This window comes from Pseudophryne corroboree, chromosome 3 (genome assembly GCF_028390025.1).
Source record: "Pseudophryne corroboree isolate aPseCor3 chromosome 3, aPseCor3.hap2, whole genome shotgun sequence".
Lineage (NCBI taxonomy): Eukaryota > Metazoa > Chordata > Amphibia > Anura > Myobatrachidae > Pseudophryne > Pseudophryne corroboree.
Window position 1 is genome coordinate 674,308,122 of NC_086446.1, and position 24,903 is coordinate 674,333,024.

Here is a 24,903-nt window from a genome sequence, read left to right on the forward strand (position 1 = left end):
GTTTGTAATCCACGTACTTGGCAAAATAATAAAACGCCAAACCCAGACCACGCACTGAAAGGGGACCCATGTTTACACATGGGACCCCTTTCCCTGACTGCTGAGACCCCCCGTGACTCCTGTCACAGAGGGTCCCTTCAGCCAATTAGGGAGCGCCACGTCGTGGCACTCTCCTGATTGGCTGTGCGCGTATGAGCTGTCAGACGGCGCATAGCACAATGCCACTCCATGGTAATGGCTCCTACAGCATCTGAGAGCCATCTTACCTGGAGATACCCCTAGTTTCTCCTATGGCAGTCTAGAGTCAGCAATCCCTCCTAATGCTGACCCACTCGGTGTGCATTAGGGAACCATTGTTTTTTCCTACACAGAATTACCCCTCCCTTTTAGCACCTGAGTGACATCACTATCTGATTGAGCAGCTCACCATTTTTTGTATTGTATTGAGAGGCATGGATGGGTCAGCATTAGGAGGGATTGCTGACTCTAGACTGCCATAGGAGAAGCTAGGGGTATCTCCAGGTAAGCTGGCTCTCAGATGCTGTAGGAGCCATTACCATGTGGCCTTACACTGGGAATTCAACCCAGACATATTTGTAATTATTTATGGGGTGGATGTGGGGTGTGGTGGCCCCTGTGTCGGTATGGCTGGGCTGCTTCAGGTCGGCACACCCTAACACTTTATTAACACTTATGATTTTCCCTATCACTTTGTATATATTTTTGTATTATTTTAATCACACCACTTACATAGCACTTCTGTGCTTCTTATTAACCCTTATTAATTTTCACCTGTGTGCTGACCTGGGGTAGCCGACCTGTGCCAACATGATGGGGTCCTGCACCCCGGACCCATACCTAGTATTAGGGACCCCCAGTGACGGAGAGGCCTTGTCGATCGACCTGGGGGCTTAACCCTATATCTGCAGATATACGTAACCAAGATCTCCGTATCATCTGACTATTATGTAGTAATATTTTTCACTCGGTGTGCATTAGGGAACCATTGTTTTTTCCTACACAGAATTACCCCTCCCTTTTAGCACCTGAGTGACATCACTATCTGATTGAGCAGCTCACCATTTTTTGTATTGTATTGAGAGGCATGGATGGGTCAGCATTAGGAGGGATTGCTGACTCTAGACTGCCATAGGAGAAGCTAGGGGTATCTCCAGGTAAGCTGGCTCTCAGATGCTGTAGGAGCCATTACCATGTGGCCTTACACTGGGAATTCAACCCAGACATATTTGTAATTATTTATGGGGTGGGTGTGGGGTGTGGTGGCCCCTGTGTTGGTATGGCTGGGCTGCTTCAGGTCGGCACACCCTAACACTTTATTAACACTTATGATTTTCCCTATCACTTTGTATATATTTTTGTATTATTTTAATCACACCACTTACATAGCACTTCTGTGCTTCTTATTAACCCTTATTAATTTTCACCTGTGTGCTGACCTGGGGTAGCCGACCTGTGCCAACATGATGGGGTCCTGCACCCCAGACCCATACCTAGTATTAGGGACCCCCAGTGATGGAGAGGCCTTGTCGATCGGCCTGGGGGCTTAACCCTATATCTGCAGATATACGCAACCAAGATCTCCGTATCATCTGACTATTATGTAGTAATATTTTTCACTCGGTGTGCATTAGGGAACCATTGTTTTTTCCTACACAGAATTACCCCTCCCTTTTAGCACCTGAGTGACATCACTATCTGATTGAGCAGTTCACCATTTTTTTGTATTGTATTGAGAGGCATGGATGGGTCAGCATTAGGAGGGATTGCTGACTCTAGACTGTCATAGGAGAAGCTAGGGGTATCTCCAGGTAAGCTGGCTCTCAGATGCTGTAGGAGCCATTACCATGTGGCCTTACACTGGGAATTCAACCCAGACATATTTGTAATTATTTATGGGGTGGGTGTGGGGTGTGGTGGCCCCTGTTTCGGTATGGCTGGGCTGCTTCAGGTCGGCACACCCTAACACTTTATTAACACTTATGATTTTCCCTATCACTTTGTATATATTTTTGTATTATTTTAATCACACCACTTACATAGCACTTCTGTGCTTCTTATTAACCCTTATTAATTTTCACCTGTGTGCTGACCTGGGGTAGCCGACCTGTGCCAACATGATGGGGTCCTGCACCCCGGACCCATACCTAGTATTAGGGACCCCCAGTGATGGAGAGGCCTTGTCGATCGGCCTGGGGGCTTAACCCTATATCTGCAGATATACGCAACCAAGATCTCCGTATCATCTGACTATTATGTAGTAATATTTTTCACTCGGTGTGCATTAGGGAACCATTGTTTTTTCCTACACAGAATTACCCCTCCCTTTTAGCACCTGAGTGACATCACTATCTGATTGAGCAGCTCACCATTTTTTGTATTGTATTGAGAGGCATGGATGGGTCAGCATTAGGAGGGATTGCTGACTCTAGACTGCCATAGGAGAAGCTAGGGGTATCTCCAGGTAAGCTGGCTCTCAGATGCTGTAGGAGCCATTACCATGTGGCCTTACACTGGGAATTCAACCCAGACATATTTGTAATTATTTATGGGGTGGGTGTGGGGTGTGGTGGCCTCTGTGTCGGTATGGCTGGGCTGCTTCAGGTCGGCACACCCTAACACTTTATTAACACTTATGATTTTCCCTATCACTTTGTATATATTTTTGTATTATTTTAATCACACCACTTACATAGCACTTCTGTGCTTCTTATTAACCCTTATTAATTTTCACCTGTGTGCTGACCTGGGGTAGCCGACCTGTGCCAACATGATGGGGTCCTGCACCCCGGACCCATACCTAGTATTAGGGACCCCCAGTGACGGAGAGGCCTTGTCGATCGGCCTGGGGGCTTAACCCTATATCTGCAGATATACGCAACCAAGATCTCCGTATCATCTGACTATTATGTAGTAATATTTTTCACTCGGTGTGCATTAGGAAACCATTGTTTTTTCCTCTGCAAAAAAGAAGACAGAGGGATTTTGCTTTACAGTGGTGCACATATATTCAATTGTTAAAAAAATAACCTTTAATTCCCTTTATTTTAAAAAAGAAATGTTAGTGAAATATGACATAAAAAATAAAGAGTAAGTCAATAAAGTTAAGAAGAGTGATTAAAAATGTGAACTCCTGCGTTGCATACGTCCACTGAACTATATGCTTGTTACAATAAATAAATAATACACGTGCAATTGTGTCCTGTTTTGTGTGTCAGTACTTGCATTAAGTGAATTGTGCAATAATCTGTCTGGTGCTGGCAATTCTCTAACACTTTCAATATTGCAATGTTTCTTATAGTTGAAGCCAGCTTTGTGTCACACACTAATATTGTTCATCACATCCTCCAGGACTTAATATTGTGTGACAAAAATGACACAGTGTTTCCAGTGGGGTTGTAATCCCCCACAGGTAATGCACAACAACTATATTCACACTACTAACTGGAATTATCTCTACACCCTAAATGGTGTCCAATCTGTGTCTACACATTAACTTATAAATCAGTGATACAACGTTCTATGTTGATGCGTCATGTTTTCTATAGGATAATTTCCGATTATAATGTCAGTCACTATGTCAGTTAGATAAGTGCCTGTGCAATGTACTAGGGGTCATTTCCTCTTAAAGTGTTCATTCAGTACCACCAGTATTTGTGGGACTTGGTTCAGATCACTGTTGGGATACTGTATGTTCTATATTGATTGTTTAATATTTGCAATTTAAACATACAGCCCGAAGTCCCTCCCTTTATACTGAGGTGTAATGCTGTTCATATCAAAGCTGCAACGGCATGTAGGAGTACAATCTATGCCTCATGTATGATGATACTATTAGAGATGAGCGGGTTCGGTATCTCTGAATCCGAACCCGCCCGAACTTCATGTTTTTTTTCACGGGTCCGAGCGACTCGGATCTTCCCGCCTTGCTCGGTTAACCCGAGCGCGCCCGAACGTCATCATGACGCTGTCGGATTCTCGCGAGGCTCGGATTCTATCGCGAGACTCGGATTCTATATAAGGAGCCGCGCGTCGCCGCCATTTTCACACGTGCATTGAGATTGATAGGGAGAGGACGTGGCTGGCGTCCTCTCCATTTAGATTAGGGTTGAGAGAGAGAGAGAGAGATTGACCTGAGGCTGTGATACTGTAGAAGAGAGTGCAGAGTTTAGTGACTGACGACCACAGTGACCACCAGACAGTGCAGTTGTTTGTTTTATTTAATATATCCGTTCTCTGCCTGAAAAAAACGATACACACAGTGACTCAGTCACATACCATATCTGTGTGCACTGCTCAGCCCAGTGTGCTGCATCAATGTATATATATATCTGACTGTGCTCAGCTCACACAGCTTATAATTGTGGGGGAGACTGGGGAGCACTGCAGTGCCAGTTATAGGTTATAGCAGGAGCCAGGAGTACATAATATTATATTAAAATTAAACAGTGCACACTTTTGCTGCAGGAGTGCCACTGCCAGTGTGACTAGTGACCAGTGACCTGACCACCAGTATATATAATATTAGTAGTATACTATCTCTTTATCAACCAGTCTATATTAGCAGCAGACACAGTACAGTGCGGTAGTTCACGGCTGTGGCTACCTCTGTGTCGGCACTCGGCAGCCCGTCCATAATTGTATATACCACCTAACCGTGGTTTTTTTTTCTTTCTTTATAGTCATACTAGTTACGAGTATACTATCTCTTTATCAACCAGTCTATATTAGCAGCAGACACAGTACAGTGCGGTAGTTCACGGCTGTGGCTACCTCTGTGTCGGCACTCGGCAGCCCGTCCATAATTGTATATACCACCTAACCGTGTTTTTTTTTTCTTTCTTTATACATACATACTAGTTACGAGTATACTATCTCTTTATCAACCAGTCTATATTAGCAGCAGACACAGTACAGTGCGGTAGTTCACGGCTGTGGCTACCTCTGTGTCGGCACTCGGCAGCCCGTCCATAATTGTATATACCACCTAACCGTGGTTTTTTTTTCTTTCTTTATACATACATACTAGTTACGAGTATACTATCTCTTTATCAACCAGTCTATATATTAGCAGCAGACACAGTACAGTGCGGTAGTTCACGGCTGTGGCTACCTCTGTGTCGGCACTCGGCAGCCCGTCCATAATTGTATATACCACCTAACCGTGGTTTTTTTTTCTTTCTTTATACATACATACTAGTTACGAGTATACTATCTCTTTATCAACCAGTCTATATATTAGCAGCAGACACAGTACAGTGCGGTAGTTCACGGCTGTGGCTACCTCTGTGTCGGCACTCGGCAGCCCGTCCATAATTGTATATACCACCTAACCGTGGTTTTTTTTTCTTTCTTTATACATACATACTAGTTACGAGTATACTATCTCTTTATCAACCAGTCTATATATTAGCAGCAGACACAGTACAGTGCGGTAGTTCACGGCTGTGGCTACCTCTGTGTCGGCACTCGGCAGCCCGTCCATAATTGTATATACCACCTAACCGTGGTTTTTTTTTCTTTCTTTATACATACATACTAGTTACGAGTATACTATCTCTTTATCAACCAGTCTATATATTAGCAGCAGACACAGTACAGTGCGGTAGTTCACGGCTGTGGCTACCTCTGTGTCGGCACTCGGCAGCCCGTCCATAATTGTATATACCACCTAACCGTGTTTTTTTTTTCTTTCTTTATACATACATACTAGTTACGAGTATACTATCTCTTTATCAACCAGTCTATATATTAGCAGCAGACACAGTACAGTGCGGTAGTTCACGGCTGTGGCTACCTCTGTGTCGGCACTCGGCAGCCCGTCCATAATTGTATATACCACCTAACCGTGGTTTTTTTTTCTTTCTTTATACATACATACTAGTTACGAGTATACTATCTCTTTATCAACCAGTCTATATTAGCAGCAGACACAGTACAGTGCGGTAGTTCACGGCTGTGGCTACCTCTGTGTCGGCACTCGGCAGCCCGTCCATAATTGTATATACCACCTAACCGTGGTTTTTTTTTCTTTCTTTATACATACATACTAGTTACGAGTATACTATCTCTTTATCAACCAGTCTATATATTAGCAGCAGACACAGTACAGTGCGGTAGTTCACGGCTGTGGCTACCTCTGTGTCGGCACTCGGCAGCCCGTCCATAATTGTATATACCACCTAACCGTGGTTTTTTTTTTCTTTCTTTATACATACATACTAGTTACGAGTATACTATCTCTTTATCAACCAGTCTATATATTAGCAGCAGACACAGTACAGTGCGGTAGTTCACGGCTGTGGCTACCTCTGTGTCGGCACTCGGCAGCCCGTCCATAATTGTATATACCACCTAACCGTGTTTTTTTTTTCTTTCTTTATACATACATACTAGTTACGAGTATACTATCTCTTTATCAACCAGTCTATATATTAGCAGCAGACACAGTACAGTGCGGTAGTTCACGGCTGTGGCTACCTCTGTGTCGGCACTCGGCAGCCCGTCCATAATTGTATATACCACCTAACCGTGGTTTTTTTTTCTTTCTTTATACATACATACTAGTTACGAGTATACTATCTCTTTATCAACCAGTCTATATATTAGCAGCAGACACAGTACAGTGCGGTAGTTCACGGCTGTGGCTACCTCTGTGTCGGCACTCGGCAGCCCGTCCATAATTGTATACTAGTATCCAATCCATCCATCTCCATTGTTTACCTGAGGTGCCTTTTAGTTGTGCCTATTAAAATATGGAGAACAAAAATGTTGAGGTTCCAAAATTAGGGAAAGATCAAGATCCACTTCCACCTCGTGCTGAAGCTGCTGCCACTAGTCATGGCCGAGACGATGAAATGCCAGCAACGTCGTCTGCCAAGGCCGATGCCCAATGTCATAGTACAGAGCATGTCAAATCCAAAACACCAAATATCAGTAAAAAAAGGACTCCAAAACCTAAAATAAAATTGTCGGAGAAGCGTAAACTTGCCAATATGCCATTTACCACACGGAGTGGCAAGGAACGGCTGAGGCCCTGGCCTATGTTCATGGCTAGTGGTTCAGCTTCACATGAGGATGGAAGCACTCAGCCTCTCGCTAGAAAAATGAAAAGACTAAAGCTGGCAAAAGCAGTAGCACCGCAAAGAACTGTGCGTTCTTCGAAATCCCAAATCCACAAGGAGAGTCCGACTCCAATTGTGTCGGTTGCGATGCCTGACCTTCCCAACACTGGACGTGAAGAGCATGCGCCTTCCACCATTTGCACGCCCCCTGCAAGTGATGGAAGGAGCACCCGCAGTCCAGTTCCTGATAGTCAGATTGAAGATGTCAGTGTTGAAGTACACCAGGATGAGGAGGATATGGGTGTTGCTGGCGCTGGGGAGGAAATTGACCAGGAGGATTCTGATGGTGAGGTGGTTTGTTTAAGTCAGGCACCCGGGGAGACACCTGTTGTCCGTGGTAGGAATATGGCCGTTGACATGCCTGGTGAAAATACCAAAAAAATCAGCTCTTCAGTGTGGAAGTATTTCACCAGAAATGCGGACAACAGGTGTCAAGCCGTGTGTTCCCTTTGTCAAGCTGTAATAAGTAGGGGTAAGGACGTTAACCACCTCGGAACATCCTCCCTTATACGTCACCTGCAGCGCATTCATAATAAGTCAGTGACAAGTTCAAAAACTTTGGGTGACAGCGGAAGCAGTCCACTGACCAGTAAATCCCTTCCTCTTGTAACCAAGCTCACGCAAACCACCCCACCAACTCCCTCAGTGTCAATTTCCTCCTTCCCCAGGAATGCCAATAGTCCTGCAGGCAATGTCACTGGCAATTCTGACGAGTCCTCTCCTGCCTGGGATTCCTCCGATGCATCCTTGCGTGTAACGCCTACTGCTGCTGGCGCTGCTGTTGTTGCTGCTGGGAGTCGATGGTCATCCCAGAGGGGAAGTCGTAAGCCCACTTGTACTACTTCCAGTAAGCAATTGACTGTTCAACAGTCCTTTGCGAGGAAGATGAAATATCACAGCAGTCATCCTGCTGCAAAGCGGATAACTGAGGCCTTGACAACTATGTTGGTGTTAGACGTGCGTCCGGTATCCGCCGTTAGTTCACAGGGAACTAGACAATTTATTGAGGCAGTGTGCCCCCGTTACCAAATACCATCTAGGTTCCACTTCTCTAGGCAGGCGATACCGAGAATGTACACGGACGTCAGAAAAAGACTCACCAGTGTCCTAAAAAATGCAGTTGTACCCAATGTCCACTTAACCACGGACATGTGGACAAGTGGAGCAGGGCAGGGTCAGGACTATATGACTGTGACAGCCCACTGGGTAGATGTATGGACTCCCGCCGCAAGAACAGCAGCGGCGGCACCAGTAGCAGCATCTCGCAAACGCCAACTCTTTCCTAGGCAGGCTACGCTTTGTATCACCGCTTTCCAGAATACGCACACAGCTGAAAACCTCTTACGGCAACTGAGGAAGATCATCGCGGAATGGCTTACCCCAATTGGACTCTCCTGTGGATTTGTGGCATCGGACAACGCCAGCAATATTGTGTGTGCATTAAATATGGGCAAATTCCAGCACGTCCCATGTTTTGCACATACCTTGAATTTGATGGTGCAGAATTTTTTAAAAAACGACAGGGGCGTGCAAGAGATGCTGTCGGTGGCCAGAAGAATTGCGGGACACTTTCGGCGTACAGGCACCACGTACAGAAGACTGGAGCACCACCAAAAACTACTGAACCTGCCCTGCCATCATCTGAAGCAAGAAGTGGTAACGAGGTGGAATTCAACCCTCTATATGCTTCAGAGGTTGGAGGAGCAGCAAAAGGCCATTCAAGCCTATACAATTGAGCACGATATAGTAGGTGGAATGCACCTGTCTCAAGCGCAGTGGAGAATGATTTCAACGTTGTGCCCTTTGAACTTGCCACACGTGAAGTCAGTTCAGACACTGCCAGCCTGAGTCAGGTCATTCCCCTCATCAGGCTTTTGCAGAAGAAGCTGGAGACATTGAAGGAGGAGCTAACACGGAGCGATTCCGCTAGGCATGTGGGACTTGTGGATGGAGCCCTTAATTCGCTTAACAAGGATTCACGGGTGGTCAATCTGTTGAAATCAGAGCACTACATTTTGGCCACCGTGCTCGATCCTAGATTTAAAGCCTACCTTGGATCTCTCTTTCCGGCAGACACAAGTCTGCTGGGGTTGAAAGACCTGCTGGTGACAAAATTGTCAAGTCAAGCGGAACGCGACCTGTCAACATCTCCTCCTTCACATTCTCCCGCAACTGGGGGTGCGAGGAAAAGGCTCAGAATTCCGAGCCCACCCGCTGGCGGTGATGCAGGGCAGTCTGGAGCGACTGCTGATGCTGACATCTGGTCCGGACTGAAGGACCTGACAACGATTACGGACATGTCGTCTACTGTCACTGCATATGATTCTCTCAACATTGATATAATGGTGGAGGATTATATGAGTGACCGCATCCAAGTAGGCACGTCACACAGTCCGTACTTATACTGGCAGGAAAAAGAGGCAATTTGGAGGCCCTTGCACAAACTGGCTTTATTCTACCTAAGTTGCCCTCCCACAAGTGTGTGCTCCGAAAGAGTGTTTAGTGCCGCCGCTCACCTTGTCAGCAATCGGCGTACGAGGTTACATCCAGAAAATGTGGAGAAGATGATGTTCATTAAAATGAATTATAATCAATTCCTCCGCGGAGACATTGACCAGCAGCAATTGCCTCCACAAAGTACACAGGGAGCTGAGATGGTGGATTCCAGTGGGGACGAATTGATAATCTGTGAGGAGGGGGATGTACACGGTGATATATCGGAGGGTGATGATGAGGTGGACATCTTGCCTCTGTAGAGCCAGTTTGTGCAAGGAGAGATTAATTGCTTCTTTTTTGGGGGGGGTCCAAACCAACCCGTCATATCAGTCACAGTCGTGTGGCAGACCCTGTCACTGAAATGATGGGTTGGTTAAAGTGTGCATGTCCTGTTTTGTTTATACAACATAAGGGTGGGTGGGAGGGCCCAAGGACAATTCCATCTTGCACCTCTTTTTTCTTTTCTTTTTCTTTGCGTCATGTGCTGTTTGGGGAGGGTTTTTTGGAAGGGACATCCTGCGTGACACTGCAGTGCCACTCCTAGATGGGCCCGGTGTTTGTGTCGGCCACTAGGGTCGCTTATCTTACTCACACAGCTACCTCATTGCGCCTCTTTTTTTCTTTGCGTCATGTGCTGTTTGGGGAGGGTTTTTTGGAAGGGACATCCTGCGTGACACTGCAGTGACACTCCTAGATGGGCCCGGTGTTTGGGGAGGCCACTAGGGTCGCTTATCTTACTCACACAGCTACCTCATTGCGCCTCTTTTTTTCTTTGCGTCATGTGCTGTTTGGGGAGGGTTTTTTGGAAGGGACATCCTGCGTGACACTGCAGTGCCACTCCTAGATGGGCCCGGTGTTTGTGTCGGCCACTAGGGTCGCTAATCTTACTCACACAGCTACCTCATTGCGCCTCTTTTTTTCTTTGCGTCATGTGCTGTTTGGGGAGGGTTTTTTGGAAGGGCCATCCTGCGTGACACTGCAGTGCCACTCCTAGATGGGCCCGGTGTTTGTATCGGCCACTAGGGTCGCTTATCTTACTCACACAGCGACCTCGGTGCAAATTTTAGGACTAAAAATAATATTGTGAGGTGTGAGGTATTCAGAATAGACTGAAAATGAGTGGAAATTATGGTTTTTGAGGTTAATAATACTTTAGGATCAAAATGACCGCCAAATTCTATGATTTAAGCTGTTTTTTAGGTTTTTTGGAAAAAAACACCCGAATCCAAAACACACCCGAATCCGACAAAAAAAATTCGGTGAGGTTTTGCCAAAACGCGGTCGAACCCAAAACACGGCCGCGGAACCGAACCCAAAACCAAAACACAAAACCCGAAAAATTTCCGGCGCTCATCTCTAGATACTATATCAGTATCTAATAAAGGTATCACAGCTTTTATAACTCAGTATTACTGATTCTCTAGTTAGAATCATACGGCACGGGTTACAGCATTCCGTTTGTAGACACGTATTTTAAACGGTTACTTTCTCTCGTTATTGAATACCATAGTTGACACACACGGGTTTTGAACACTATGAGGTCACAATCAGCCCCTTCGGGACATTATGGGTTAGTGACATTAATATCCAACAGAGATGTTACAATTTCCATGGAATTTTAATCTAATGCCCCACAGGTTGTGACACTGTATCGTTCTTCAGTGTAGATGTTGCAGCTTCTATGTTACAATATTGCTAGTGCTCTGGTTGAAGCAGTCTGGCATGAATTGTAACAAGCTGCTGATATATATATATATATATATATATGTATCATATCAGTCATTTTCTCTCGCTGACGGACATGGTGATTGACATATAACTGTACTGACACTGCTAATACATCATTGGCCCTTTCAGGACAGCGGACACATTAAGCACATTTAAAGTACATTTAAATGTAGTAAATGTCAGTGGACTCCGCAACCGCAGGTCACCTGATGTACGTTTCGCTAGGGCTTTCTCAAAGGCAAACCCGATCACCTCCCGGATCTAGTTTAAATAACAGTGGTCATTAGGTCCCCTCCAATTCTTCATTTGCAGCATTTAAACTAACCAATGATGAACTGCCACAAAGCCAGGGAGTCATTCCTCCCACTAATATTTGTACGCGGCTACCATTTGTTCATCCCCGTGTCCCGTTCAGGCCGATCCAATTGAGCTCTGAGCGGGATTGGGATTCGTATTATCATCAGGCCTTAATAATCAAATACTCATCACTGTTATCATGAATGAATTCATGTGTACTTTTTGTGCTCGTTTTCCTCACATTTCTTCTATCAGTTACAAATTTGAATGGTCAATACCTAAAACAACTTACTTAATTATTCTTGATGTATTTTTTTTATTCTTACAATCAGATGATATAAAGTGGAAATCATAATAAAAATAAAATTAAAACAAAATAAAATAGTACAAAAATAATATATATACAGTATAATATATCTGTGATCTGCCAGTGAGAAATGATTTGAACCAGCTTAGGACTGTACAGAATTTTTCAGGCACTCAATCAGAAGCCCATGGTCCACAGTATCAAATGCTGCAAAGAGACCCAGAAGGATTAGGATTGAACAGTCACCTCTGTCTCTTGCCATTAGAAGATCATTTAACACACACACACACACACACACACACACACACACACACACACACACACACACACCAGGGCTGTTTCAGTGCTATGGGGGTAATTCAGGCCTGATTGCTGCTGTGCGTTTTCGCACAGCGGGTGATCAGGCACAAACTCCGTATGCACTGCAATGCGCAGGCGCGTTGCACGGGTACAAAGCAGATCGCCGCTCAGCGATGGGTTTGTGCGACGGATCCGTTTGCACGGGCGATCACAAGGAGATCGACAGGAAGAAAACTGACCGTTTTCAGGGAGTGTCTGGAAAAACGCAGGTGTGTCCATTTATTAGCAGGGAGGGTTCCTGATGTCAATTCTGGTCCTGGACAGGCTGATGTGATGGCAGCGGCTGAGTAAGTCCTGGGCTGTGCAGAGACTGCACAAAATTTGTTTGTACAGCTCTGCTACACATGCTTTCACACACTTGCACAGCTAAAATACCCTCTCCCTGTAGGCTGCAACTATCTAATTGCAGCAGTGCAAAAATTGCTTGCTAGCAATAAGGTCTAAATTAGGCCCTGTGCCTTCTCCTGAATCCTGAGTGGAATGGATCATAAATATCATGGGTTGTCACTCAGGCAGGCTTCCAGTTGATTTGCACTCACTTTCTCTATAACCTTTCCTAGAAAAGGAAGGTTTGATACTGGTCTGTAGTTGGTCATGCAGTATGAATTATGTTTTTTAAGAAGAGGTCTAACAATTGCTTCCTTTAGGGGTTCAGGAAAAATGCCCATCTGCAAAGAGCATTGAACTATTTTTGCAAAGACAGGTCCAATTAGATCCATACACCCTATTAGAAGCTTTGTTGAGGCAGGGTTCAGATTACAGGTAGTGGGATGCAAAATCCAAGCAATTTCAACAATGTCCTTTTACATCCATTGAGTCAAAGATGGTTCATGAAGATAGATGTCTTACATAGGCAGGCTTGGTAGTTTGGCACTCCTTTGATGGCACTGTGGAGATTCCAATCTAGATGGCAGATATTTTATCTACAAAGAAGTTTGCAAACTCGTTGCATGCTTGCAAAGCATCTCCACTGTGTGGGAAAGCTGAGCTGGCTTATTGTTTGCTGCCGTGATCTCATTTGACAGGAACTCTGCTTTCTTACGGGGGGATTGTCAATTGATATTCTTCATTATGCTTTATTAGTTTTATCTTGTCCTCCACCAGGTTAGTCTTCCTCCATCATCTCTCCGGTCTACGCCCCCTTTTCTTGAGATCATTAACACTGTTGTTGAACCAGGGAGCTTGACGGTGTGGTTTATGAGGTCATATACGCACAGGGGTGATAATATCAATTGCAGCCGTCACATCCCTATTATAATAATGGACTAGGGAACAGGGATCTTAACAGGCAAACAGTATTGCAGAAAGATCCAGATTTGCTGCAAGAGCCGTGGGAGTCATACCCCTCCTTGGACGATACCTGGTCAACTTCACAGGCAAAGATCTAATTTGAAGGGTTGCAACTGAGAACCAAAGGGAGTGGTGGTCGGACCACGTGACTGGGTTTATTTTTAGGTCAGTGACTTCTAATCCAATCTGAAAGACAAGATCAAGAGTGTGACCACTTTTATGTGTGGCAGAAGGAATGACTAATGTGAAGCCCAGATCATTCATTGTGCACAGGAGGTATTGGCCAATGGTGTAAGAGCTCATCATCAACCCATGCATTGAAATCCCAGAGGATGAGCTATCTTTGATGCTCCAGAGCCGGCCAGCAACAGTGTCTGCAACTTCTTGCAGAAATATCTTTCCATCTCCAGGGGGGAGGTAAATGAGAAGTACTCTGAAACCTAATCCTGTCAAACTCTGGGCAGCGATGCACTCAAATGAGCAAGTAATTTCAATAGGATGGACCCTAAGTTTAAGTTCTTTTTTAAAGCAGATAGCCACCCTGTCTCCCCTGAGGTCCAATCTTGGGTTGTGGATGACAGAGTAGTTTGTTGGGACCACAACCTCCAATATAGGTGCTGCATTTTCATCTTGCCTGGTTTCTGTAATACAGGCTAGATCTGAAGATTCAATAAGGTCAGCAGTTGTAGCAGTCTTGTTTCTTATAGATCTGGCATTACAAAGGACTGACTTGATTGGGAATTCCAGAGGGCCTGCAATTTTCTTTATGTTAAGTGCAGGAGCTCTGGGTTTGAGAGTCACAAAGCGAGAATTGACAGTTCTGTTCTTCCAAGCACAGGGCCATCTGTTAGTTACCACTTCTATTTGATTGCTCTTTGAAACTGAGGGGGAACAGGTGGGCAAGGGACTTATGGGGGGTACTCACGGAGCGATAATCTAAGCAATCTGACTAGATTGCTTAGATATTATGCATGATCTGTCCGAGTGTACCCCCCACTAGATTGGCCTGCATGCAGGCTTAATCTACGAGGTCGCTCATTTCACCCGTACTGTGCTGAGCGGGGGGGGGGGGGGGGGGGGGGGAGATGTGTCTCTGACCACATCTGCTAGTGAATACGGGCCTTTAGGGCCTAAATGAAGGTATAACATGTGCAGAGAGAGTTAGATTTGAGTGGGGTGTGTTCAAACTGAAATCTAAATTGCAGTGTAAAAATAAAGCAGCCAGTATTTACCTTGCACAGAAACATTGTAACCAACCCAAATCTAACTCTCTCTGTATATGTTATATCTGCCCCACCTGCAGTGCACATAGGTGGTCATTCCGAGTTGTTCGCTCGGTAATTTTCTTCGCATCGCAGCGATTTTCCGCTAACTGCGCATGCGCAATGTTCGCACTGCAACTGCGCCAAGTAAATTTGCTATGCAGTTAGGTATTTTACTCAAGGCATTACGAGGTTTTTTCTTCGTTCTGGTGATCGTAATGTGATTGACAGGAAGTGGGTGTTTCTGGGCGGAAACTGGCCGTTTTATGGGAGTGTGTGAAAAAACGCTACCGTTTCTGGGAAAAATGCGGGAGTGGCTGAAGAAACGGAGGAGTGTCTGGGCGAACGCTGGGTGTGTTTGTGACGTCAAACCAGGAACGACAAGCACTGAACTGATCGCACTGGCAGAGTAAGTCTCGAGCTACTCAAAAACAGCACAGAGAAGTCTTTTCGCAATATTGCGAATCTTTCGTTCGTAATTTTGATAAGCTAAGATTCACTCCCAGTAGGTGGCGGCTTAGCGTGTGCAAAGCTGCTAAAAGCAGCTTGCGAGCGAACAACTCGGAATGAGGGCCATGGTTTTGCCCATTACAGGAAAATGTTGTATTGCAATCAACCTTGAATTAGGCCCTTAGGTTATTATAGAGGAAAAGAGAATATTTTTTTAAAACAACTGAACCTCCAAACTTAGTACACATGCCCCGAAGTACCATCTAATCAGCTCCTGCTATTTTTCAAATATAGTTTAGTTCTAAACTGATCTGCAAATATTAATCTCGTTCAGCATCTTTCTGTGTTTTTTGCCAGCAGAATTTAGCGTTATTTGTTCCCCGTCCTACCACAACCATAGCCACAGTACAATAAATTGTCCACGGTTGTCCCATTTTCATTCACAGACTATACAGTTACAATCTGAAAATTGAGGAATGTTTCACTGAAATTTACTATTCTGCTCGAAAACCTGATTGCAGCAATAGGGTGTGAGAATCAGAAAGTAAGATATTTTGGTCAAATTCTCCTGTTTTTGTAAAGTGGCAATCATTTACATGGCAAAACCAGGCTGATTTTACCATGCAAATGATTACCACTTTACAAAAACAGGAGGATTTGACCAAAATCTCTCACTTTCTGATTCTCACACCCTATTACATTTCCCCCCATAATCTCAATAGCATATTCATAGTTTCCAAGAAAGACTGTGGCAATACTAAATTACTAAGTGTTCCTTCCTTTCCATCTATTCATTTTCAGGGTTAAGGTCACAGGGACCATAGGGGTGCATGTCCTCTTGTGTCTGTGACTACTTATCAGCTGCTGTGATGATTTCACGCTTTGCCCATTGTTCAAACAAACCGGCTTTTTTTTCTTTTGTTAAATTAAGTGTTTTGACAACACAATCTGGTACCCAGAGTGAGTCGGTCCTTGTCTGGTTCTTTCATGTGACATCAAACACAACCTTATGGATAGAGATGTAAGCCAGAGAGAAAATGAAATAATACTATATTTTACTTCATTATAAATCTAGTAATCTACTAATATAAAATTATATAAATATAGTAATATACTAACTTCAGAGCTTTTGTAGACAATAAATTCACTCCTAACTGCATATATGCATTTTTAGTTAAAAAAAAAAAAACCTGCACCATTTTCCATGTTTCCGGAGCATTTAGTACATAACACTTAAGTCATTTCCTGAAAGGTACTTATCTCAAAGAGCCCTACAAACAGTAACTAGTTGGTAATAGGGTCACTTGTCATTTTGTGTCCTCTGACTTTAAAGTGACATTTATGTGAAATTCATACTGTAATGGTCACATGAAAAGTGATTTTGTTTTCATAATAAATGATATTATAACAGAGGAGTGGGTTTATTTAAATGATAAGTAAAATAATGGCAACCATGGTACATGTTAGGAACACTCTGGTATTGAGTGTATCTAACCAACAATTAGTAATTGGTAGGGGTTGTTTTAGTAAAAAAGGTAGACTATGATGTTAACTAGATTTTGTGGTGTTTTCTTAGCATATTCATCAAACATGGCAGGGAGCTTAAATACCGTGGCATACTGTAGCTGTCAGAAGAACAGTTTAAACATTAATTAATATTATTATTACATTTTATTTATAAGGCACCACAAGTGTTTCGCAGCGCCATACAAAGGCCAGTACAGGGAGACAAAACTTAACATTACAGTAAATAAATAACAGAAATAGAGTACAGGTAAAAAAGAGCACAACAATTCTCAAAACTTAATACAGCTTAGATGTAAGTAGAGAGTGAGTGATCAGCGTACTACTAGGAGCTGGATGCCATAGATAGAGATGAGCCTTTACCAGCAGGAGAAAAAGCGGGTAAAGATGGTTGCTGAGTAGGAGAGGGCTGTGAGTGAAATGTGTTGAGAAGAGGGTTTTGACAACAAGAGGAAAGAGTGCCCTGCTCTGATGACCTAACAATCTAGTAGGAAGGGGCGACAGACAAATGACATGAGGTGCAAGCAGGCCGGAGGTAGACTGACGGCAGGCTGTAAGCAAAGCAGAGATGGTGAAAGCATGAGGCAGGGGGATGGAGGAGCAGCCTCAGGACTAAGTTATGCATCGGAAGGGTACACTTTGATAAATAGGTGGGTTTTCAGTGCCGTTTGAAGCTTTGCAAGGTCGGGGAGAGTCTAATGGAGTGGGGGAGCGCGTTCCACTGAAGGGGTGCAGCACAGGCAAAATCTTGAACTTGAGCATGGGAAGCAGTGACCAGGGTAGAGGAGAGGCAATGGTCATTGGCTGACCGTAGGGGGCGGGAGGGAATATGAAGGGAGAGGAGGTTGGAGATGTAGGGAGCAGGGGAATTAGAGATGGTCTTGTATGTGAGGGTGAGGAGTTTGAACAGGATTCTGTAGGGGAATGGGAGCCAGTGCAGATTTTGTCGAAGGGGAGTGACCGATGTGGAGCAGCAGGAGAGGAAGATAAGCCTAGCTGCAGAGTTGAGGACAGATTGTATGGGAGCAAGATGGGAGTAAGTGAGGCCAGTGAGGAGAACATTGCAGTAGATGAGCGTTAAGATGACCAGTGAGTAGATGATAAGTTTAGTTCTACTCTGGGAGAGAAATGGCCTGATGCGAGCAATGTTGCATAGCTGGAACCGACAGGATTGTGCCAGAGCTTGGATGTGGGGTGCCTAGGAGAGAGAGGAGTCAAGAGTGACGCACAAGCAGTGGTGTTGTCAACAGTGATAGAGATATTGGTAGGGGGTGTTACTCTGGCTGGCGGAAAGATAATAAGTTCAGTTTTGTCCATGTTGAGCTTCAGAGAGCATTCAGCAATCAAGGAGAAGATGGCAGAGAGGCAGCTGGAAACCTGAGAGGACAGAGGGGGACAGATCAGGAGAGGAGAGTTAGAGTTGTGTGTCATCAGCATATAGGTGGTACTGAAGGCCAAAGGAGTTAATGAGCACATCCAGGGAAGAGGTGTACAGGGAGAACAGAAGGGGGCTGAGGACAGAACCCTGAGGGACACCAACAGGAAGGATGGAAGGGTGTGAGGTGGTGCCAGAGGCAGACACAGAGAAGGAGAGGTCAGTGAGGTAAGAGGTAAACCAGTCAAGGACAGTGGTAGAGAGGCCAATGTTTTGGAGTGTGCAGAGGAGGAGAGAATGATCTATGGTGTCAAAGGCAGCAGAGAGGTCCAGAAGGGTAAGCAGAGAGAAGTGGCCTCCTGGATTTGGCTAAAAGTAGGTCATTGGTGACTTTCACCAGGGCAGTCTCAGTGGAGTGGAGTGGGCGAAAGCCAGATTGTAGTGGATCAAGGATGGAGTTGTCAGAGAGGTAACTCGTGAGATGGCTGTAGACCAGTTGTTCAAGTAGTTTGGAGGTGAATGGGAGAAGAGAGGTGGGGCAGTAGCTAGTAGGTGATGAAGGGTCGAGGTTGGGTTTTTTGAGAATAGGTGAGACCAGAGCATGTTGAATGATGAGGGAAAAAATCCGGTAGAGAGTGATAGGTTGAAGAGGTGCGCAAGTTGGGAGCAGGCAGTGGGGGAGAGAGAGCAGAGAAGATGAGAGGGGAGGGGGTCCAGGGGGCAGGTTGAGTGGGGAAGGATAAGATGAGGGAGTGGACTTCCTTGTCTGTAGTGGGACAGAAGGAGGACAGGGTGGGATAGATGGAGGGGAAGGATAATGGGGTCAGGGGGCAGCAGAGGACTGATGGGAGGAGATATCTTGTCGGATTTCCTCAATTTTGTAGATGAAGAAGGAGGCAAAGTCAGTGGCAGTGAGGGAGGATGGGAGAGGGAGGGGGCGAAGGAGAGTGTTGAAAGTTTCAAAGAGATGGCGTGGACTGGAGGACTAAGATGAGATGAGTACTTGGAAAAAGGATTGCTTGGCGAGGGAAAGAGTAGAGCTGTAGGCAGAGAGAATAAACTTGAAATGGAGGAAGTCCGCCAGAGAGTGAGATTTCCTTCAGAAGCGTTCAGCGGAGCGTGAACATTTTAGTAAGAATCATGTTACTCTGGTGTGCCAGGGTTGGGGTTTAGAGCGGAGGTGGACAGAGGAGAGGGGGGCCATAGAGTCGAGAGCAGAGGTTAGGGAAGACTTATAGAAGGAGGCTGCCTGGTTGGGACAGGTCATGGTGGAAAGAGGAGAGAGGAAAGTCTCTAGGAAAGACATGATAGCATGGTCGAGAGACCCGAGATTGTATCTGGTGATGGTAGGTCTGGGCGTGGAGAGGTGAAGAGGAGAGGGTGAAAGAAAGCAGATGGTGGTCAGAGAGATGGAAGGAAGAGTTAGAGAAATCAGAGAGATCAGATCAGTGGGTGAAGACAAGGGAGTGGCCGAGATTGTGAGTAGTGGTGGAGGTCCATTGAGAAAGTCCAAAGGAGGAGGAAAGGGCAAGAAGATTAGTGGAAGCTGCATTACTGATGTCAATAGGGATGTTAAAGTCAACGAGGATGACAGAGGGAGGTCGGAGGAAAGAAAGTGGGGAATCCAGGCAGCAAAGTTGTCAAGGAAAGGTGAACAGCGGCCAGGGGGGCGGTAGATCACTGCCACAAGGAGGTGAATGGGGTAGAAGAGGCGGATAGTGTGGATCTCAAAAGTGGAGAAGGTGAGGGAGGGCTCAGGCGGGATGACATGAAAGGTGCAGTTTGGCGGTCATCAGGTCTGATCGAGCGGGTGAAGGAGAGGCCTCCATAGGAGAGGGCAGCAAGGGAGGTGGTGTCAGAGGAGCAGAGCCAGGTTTCAGTGGCGAGAAGATTAAAAGAGCGGGAGATGAAGAGGTCGTGGATAGTAGGCAGCTTGTTGCAGATTGATCTAGCATTCCAGAGTGCACAGGAGAAAGATAGGGAGAGGACAGGGGAGATGGGGATCAGGTTGGCTGGGCTCTGAATGCGTGTGGGTGGTCTAGAAATTGGGGGGGGGTGACCTTGCAGTGAGGATTGGTATGGCACAGGATCGAGGAGCCATAATTCCAGTACAGTAGTGTTGTTCAGAGGAATAATATAGAATGGAGTAGGTGTAATAAATAAACTTTTTAGGTATCCACTATCCAGTTGATAGCTCTACAGTAAAAAGTTAGACAGTCAATAGGTGGACCCCAAATGGTTGGCATCCAAAAGGTCGACAGGGTGAAAAGGTCAACAGGGTCAAAAGGTAGACTGGTTAAAGGCAGACAGTGCTTAAGGTCAACACAGTCAAAAGGTCAAGAGGTTCAAAACGTTGCGACATGACAATGGTCGACACGGATATGGTTGACACAAGTCATTTTTTCATTCATTTTCGACCATTGTTGTCTTGGGATGCTTCTGGCATCCCGGCGGTCAGGATGCCAATGATCGTGTGACCGACGCCGGAGTCTCGACACCCCTCAGTAGACACCGACAGCCAACATCCCAAAGGTGAATATCGGAGTGGGGGTTAGTATCAGGGACGTGCGTGAGCTAAAAGGCTATGGAGGCACTAGCTAGCACCAGAGCCAGATTTACACGCAAAATACGAGCCAAAGAGTACATCTGGGCATTATACACAGGTGCAGCAGTATAAACTCCTGGAAATTTAGTGAGTTTTGATCAGAGATGTGTGGAAAAGGTAGGCAGGGGAGGGAGGCACTGCCTCACCTGCCATAGACTTTTTACTCCAGAATTTTGGCTATAAAAATGATTAGAATAATACAAAGAAGATATTTCAAACATATTCTTTGTATTTTTCATATACTTTATACAATCAAAACTCTGGTACAAACGTAAGTATGATAGGAAAGGCTCTGTCTACCTGCGTCACCCCACCGCACGTCACTGGTTAGTATTAGGACCAGGGAAGGGGGGGATTAGAGTTAGTAGCCGTCACTGACACCCCCAGAGGGTTAGCCGTAGCCAACACCCTCTGTGGGTTAACCCTAGCTGTCACCCCCGGAGGGTTAGGGCTAGGGTAGAGGAGAGGGTAAAATACTTACCCCCATCCGATGTTGGAATTCTCACTGTCGGGATGCCGTGATCAGGCATTTCATACTCAACATGTTGTGTGGATCATTTTCATGTCGACCTTTTGACCCCATCAACCATTTATACCTGTCGACCTTTTCTACTGTCTACCTTTTCCATGTCGACCTTTTGCATGTAGATCATATGGGGTCTACCTATTGACTGTCTATCCTTTTACTGTTGATCTATTGAATCACACTCGTGATTACATAATAAAGAGATAAAGAGAATATAAATTACTTCACCTGACATTTCAGCATTCAGTAGTTCTGTAAGAGCAAATGTAGTGCTGGCTGAACATTTATGAGAACAAATCACATTACTAACACATATCATATATGACAAATATGTCTGAATATTGGTTCAGCCGACAATAGTGTGTAGGCAAATGGTCTATTTTTTAAAAGCTTTATAACTAGGTTATTCAAATAGCATGAAGAGTAATGACTTACAGTCACATTTATTGTTATAATTACCAAAAATTTAACTTACCTGTATATTTGTATTTTTCAGAATATGTATTATTCAGTGAATCATTCATCCATTATACATCTTTTCCTCCTGGCAGTGTAAGAGCAGCACAACCATGAAAGAGGAACGTCTTTCCCCACTCTCACCTGTACTCTTCTGAGAGACACATAAGACTTTGTGAACAGTGATTGAGGGCCTATTTATCAATTTTGTTTTAAGGCAGTGTGTTCATTTTTTTTATTCCATCTTGTGGTTATAAAAAATATTTTGATGAGGAATTCATCAACACCCTACTGCTTTGACTCAACAAAGCTAAAGACCCCTTAAAACGTTTACTTTTGTCCGTAATGGCAGCAGCAAAACTTTATATTGCCGTGTTCTGTCCTGGCTGCCGATGTGCATGTAGCCCACAATTGCTGGACAGCTTTTTCTTTAAGTTGCAATTTAGATTTCAGTCTGGGCACACTCCACCACGGCTGTAGAGAGCCTGGTTGGGCCTAGGTTCTTTATGGGGAGTGGCCTAATGGTGGGACGTATGGCCATGTCCACTTGGACAAAAAAATACTTTCAGCACCGCAAATCATTGCTGCACACTGGAGAGGGAGGTGAAGTGAGCCCCTCAGGCAGGAGCAAATCTAGAAGGGGGGCATGTGATCAGTGTAATTGCACAGGCAGAGGAGACTGTTGTTGCTGCTCAGTGGCAACAGCCTCCCAGGCAACTACAGCCTGCCAAAAAGCAGTGTCTGCTGGGCTGAGTAGAAGAGTTCCTGCTGCTGCTGCCTGGTAAGGGGGGGTGGGGCGGTGGCAGACCTGGACCCCCGTCAGGATCCTCCTTCAGTCCCAGGTAATTTGGACCTAACTCCCCTCCAGCACCACTGCAGCCTAACCAAATCTAAATCTCTGCACATTTGAAATCTGCCGAGTGCTGATGCACAGTTATGTGCTTAACTTCCAACTCAGAAGCAGGCCCTGTGAGAGCTGGAAGAGGCGGAGGGATCTAAATGGATCCCACTTTGCACTTGCCAATCTTCCATTAGGTTAGAATGAGCTAACGCCAGCTACTGGAATCAAGCTCTGACAGATTTTATCTTGTGAGCTTGTTAAATAGCACAACTGCAACATGCCCAGACACTGTATGGGGATGGCACTGTATTCCACATTCTTCCAATAACTGGGAGATAATGCATTTGTTAAGATGTATTAAGTACAACATTTACCTAATTTAGTGATAATATTAAACTTCTGTTTCTGCACGATTCCGAGGCAGGAATGTTTTAAGACTGAAGGGAGTAGTGTCCAAATGTCCGTGGGCCTCGTTCCTACTGAGTAATGGTGCTGGTACATGAGGCTGGAGAATCAGAGAGATTGTGCACATGCTCCATGTTTCCAACATTACTTCAAAAATATATATTTCTGATGAAATCACCAGGATAATGGTGCAAGCAGCTAGGTGGAGGGATAAGTAATTGCATTGGGTGTGGTATGGGCCCACCTTGCCCCAAGGGCCCATTTGCACAACACACCCTGCACTCATTACAGATGTGCTTAAGTTACTAGGGCTGAAAGACTTTAGTGAATAATGGCACCAGCTTGCCCTCAGATCTATGGTAATGTCCAGTACATTCTCACTTGAGCAGGGAGATTTCTCATAATGTATTTTCTTTCCTGTAAGAAATAGGGGCTTGTCTTGTCAGTCATGTGGGTTTGTGTTATAATTGCATGGCCAGTTCATATCATCACACATTTTACGTTCCAGTAGCTGAGCATACGGAAACAACAACCATCAAAGAGAACACCTGAGCTTCAACTATCCAGAAAGACAAATACAATTATGAAAATAAACATGTAAAAGAACATTGTATCATTTTAAAATTTGGAATATCATGTTTTCTAATTTTCTCACATGTGTTTGTGTAAATTTGCCTTTTCTTTCTTTTTATATGAGGCAGTTTTATTCCAAGTTTGTTTAAAGAAATAATTTGAATAATGTGTCAGACGAAAGTAAAGCTAATGGTATAATCTTAGTAAATAGGCGACTGGGAGGTGGCTATTCAGATGCACTGTCTGATGACCGTTTTATGTGAGTGTCGCGGGCTAGTCACATAACGGGTTGCAAACTCAGATACTTAATCGCTTACATTGGTGCCCTTACTCTGACAGAGAATCTGTACCTAGCATGGGGCAAATGCAAGTTTCAATGGTGCATTCCAATGGTAGCGTCTAAAGATGCAAAAAGATGGTGTCCTAGCCCTTGCATAGATATACAGAAGGTAATGGCTTATACTAATATTAGCATAAAGTCGCAGGCACAACTACAGCGCAAGATATGAAAGTGGTTGCAGCAGCATACAACTGTCAATCAACCACCAACCTTCCAGTGTCTAAAAATCCGCAAGCAGCAACAAATCCAGTTCCCAAACATTTTAACTTCACTGCACTTTTGGTGTCTCATTAGTTTTTACAAAACCCCCCCAGGAAATATAAAATACCTAACTTTATATACTGATAGAGAGAATAACATAAATAAGTTACTGACAGCCTGGCTGCCAGTGCAATACATTTTTGTTTAGGTTCCCAGGGCAGCACATATTAAGCCTCGCTGCTGGGTGGCAGATTAGCTGTGAAGAGGAGCAGGTAGCAGAAGGTAAGTGTGTGTGCTGAAGAGTCACAGTGTGGGGGATAGAGAGGCACAGGGTGGGAAGGCTTAAGACAAGCAGGCAATGGTGCTGAAGACACAGGCTGTGGAGACAGAGGGATGTGCTGGAGAGAAGTGGGGATGAGGCTGCGAGACACAGTGGAGGCGAGGCTGACAGAAATAGTGGTGGGTGGGTGGGTGAGGACGGGAGACACAGTGGCTGGGTAAGGCTGAAAAACACATTGGGTGGATGAGGCTGAAAGACAGAGTGGGTGGGTGAGGTTGAGCGACATAGTGGGGGGGTGAGGCTGAAAGACACAGTGGAGGTGAGGCTGACAGACAAAGTGGGTGTGTGAGGGTGGGAGACACAGTGGCTGGGTGAGGCTGAAAAACAGTGGGTGGATGAGGCTGAAAGACAGAGTGGATGGGTGAGGTTGAGAGACATAGTGGGG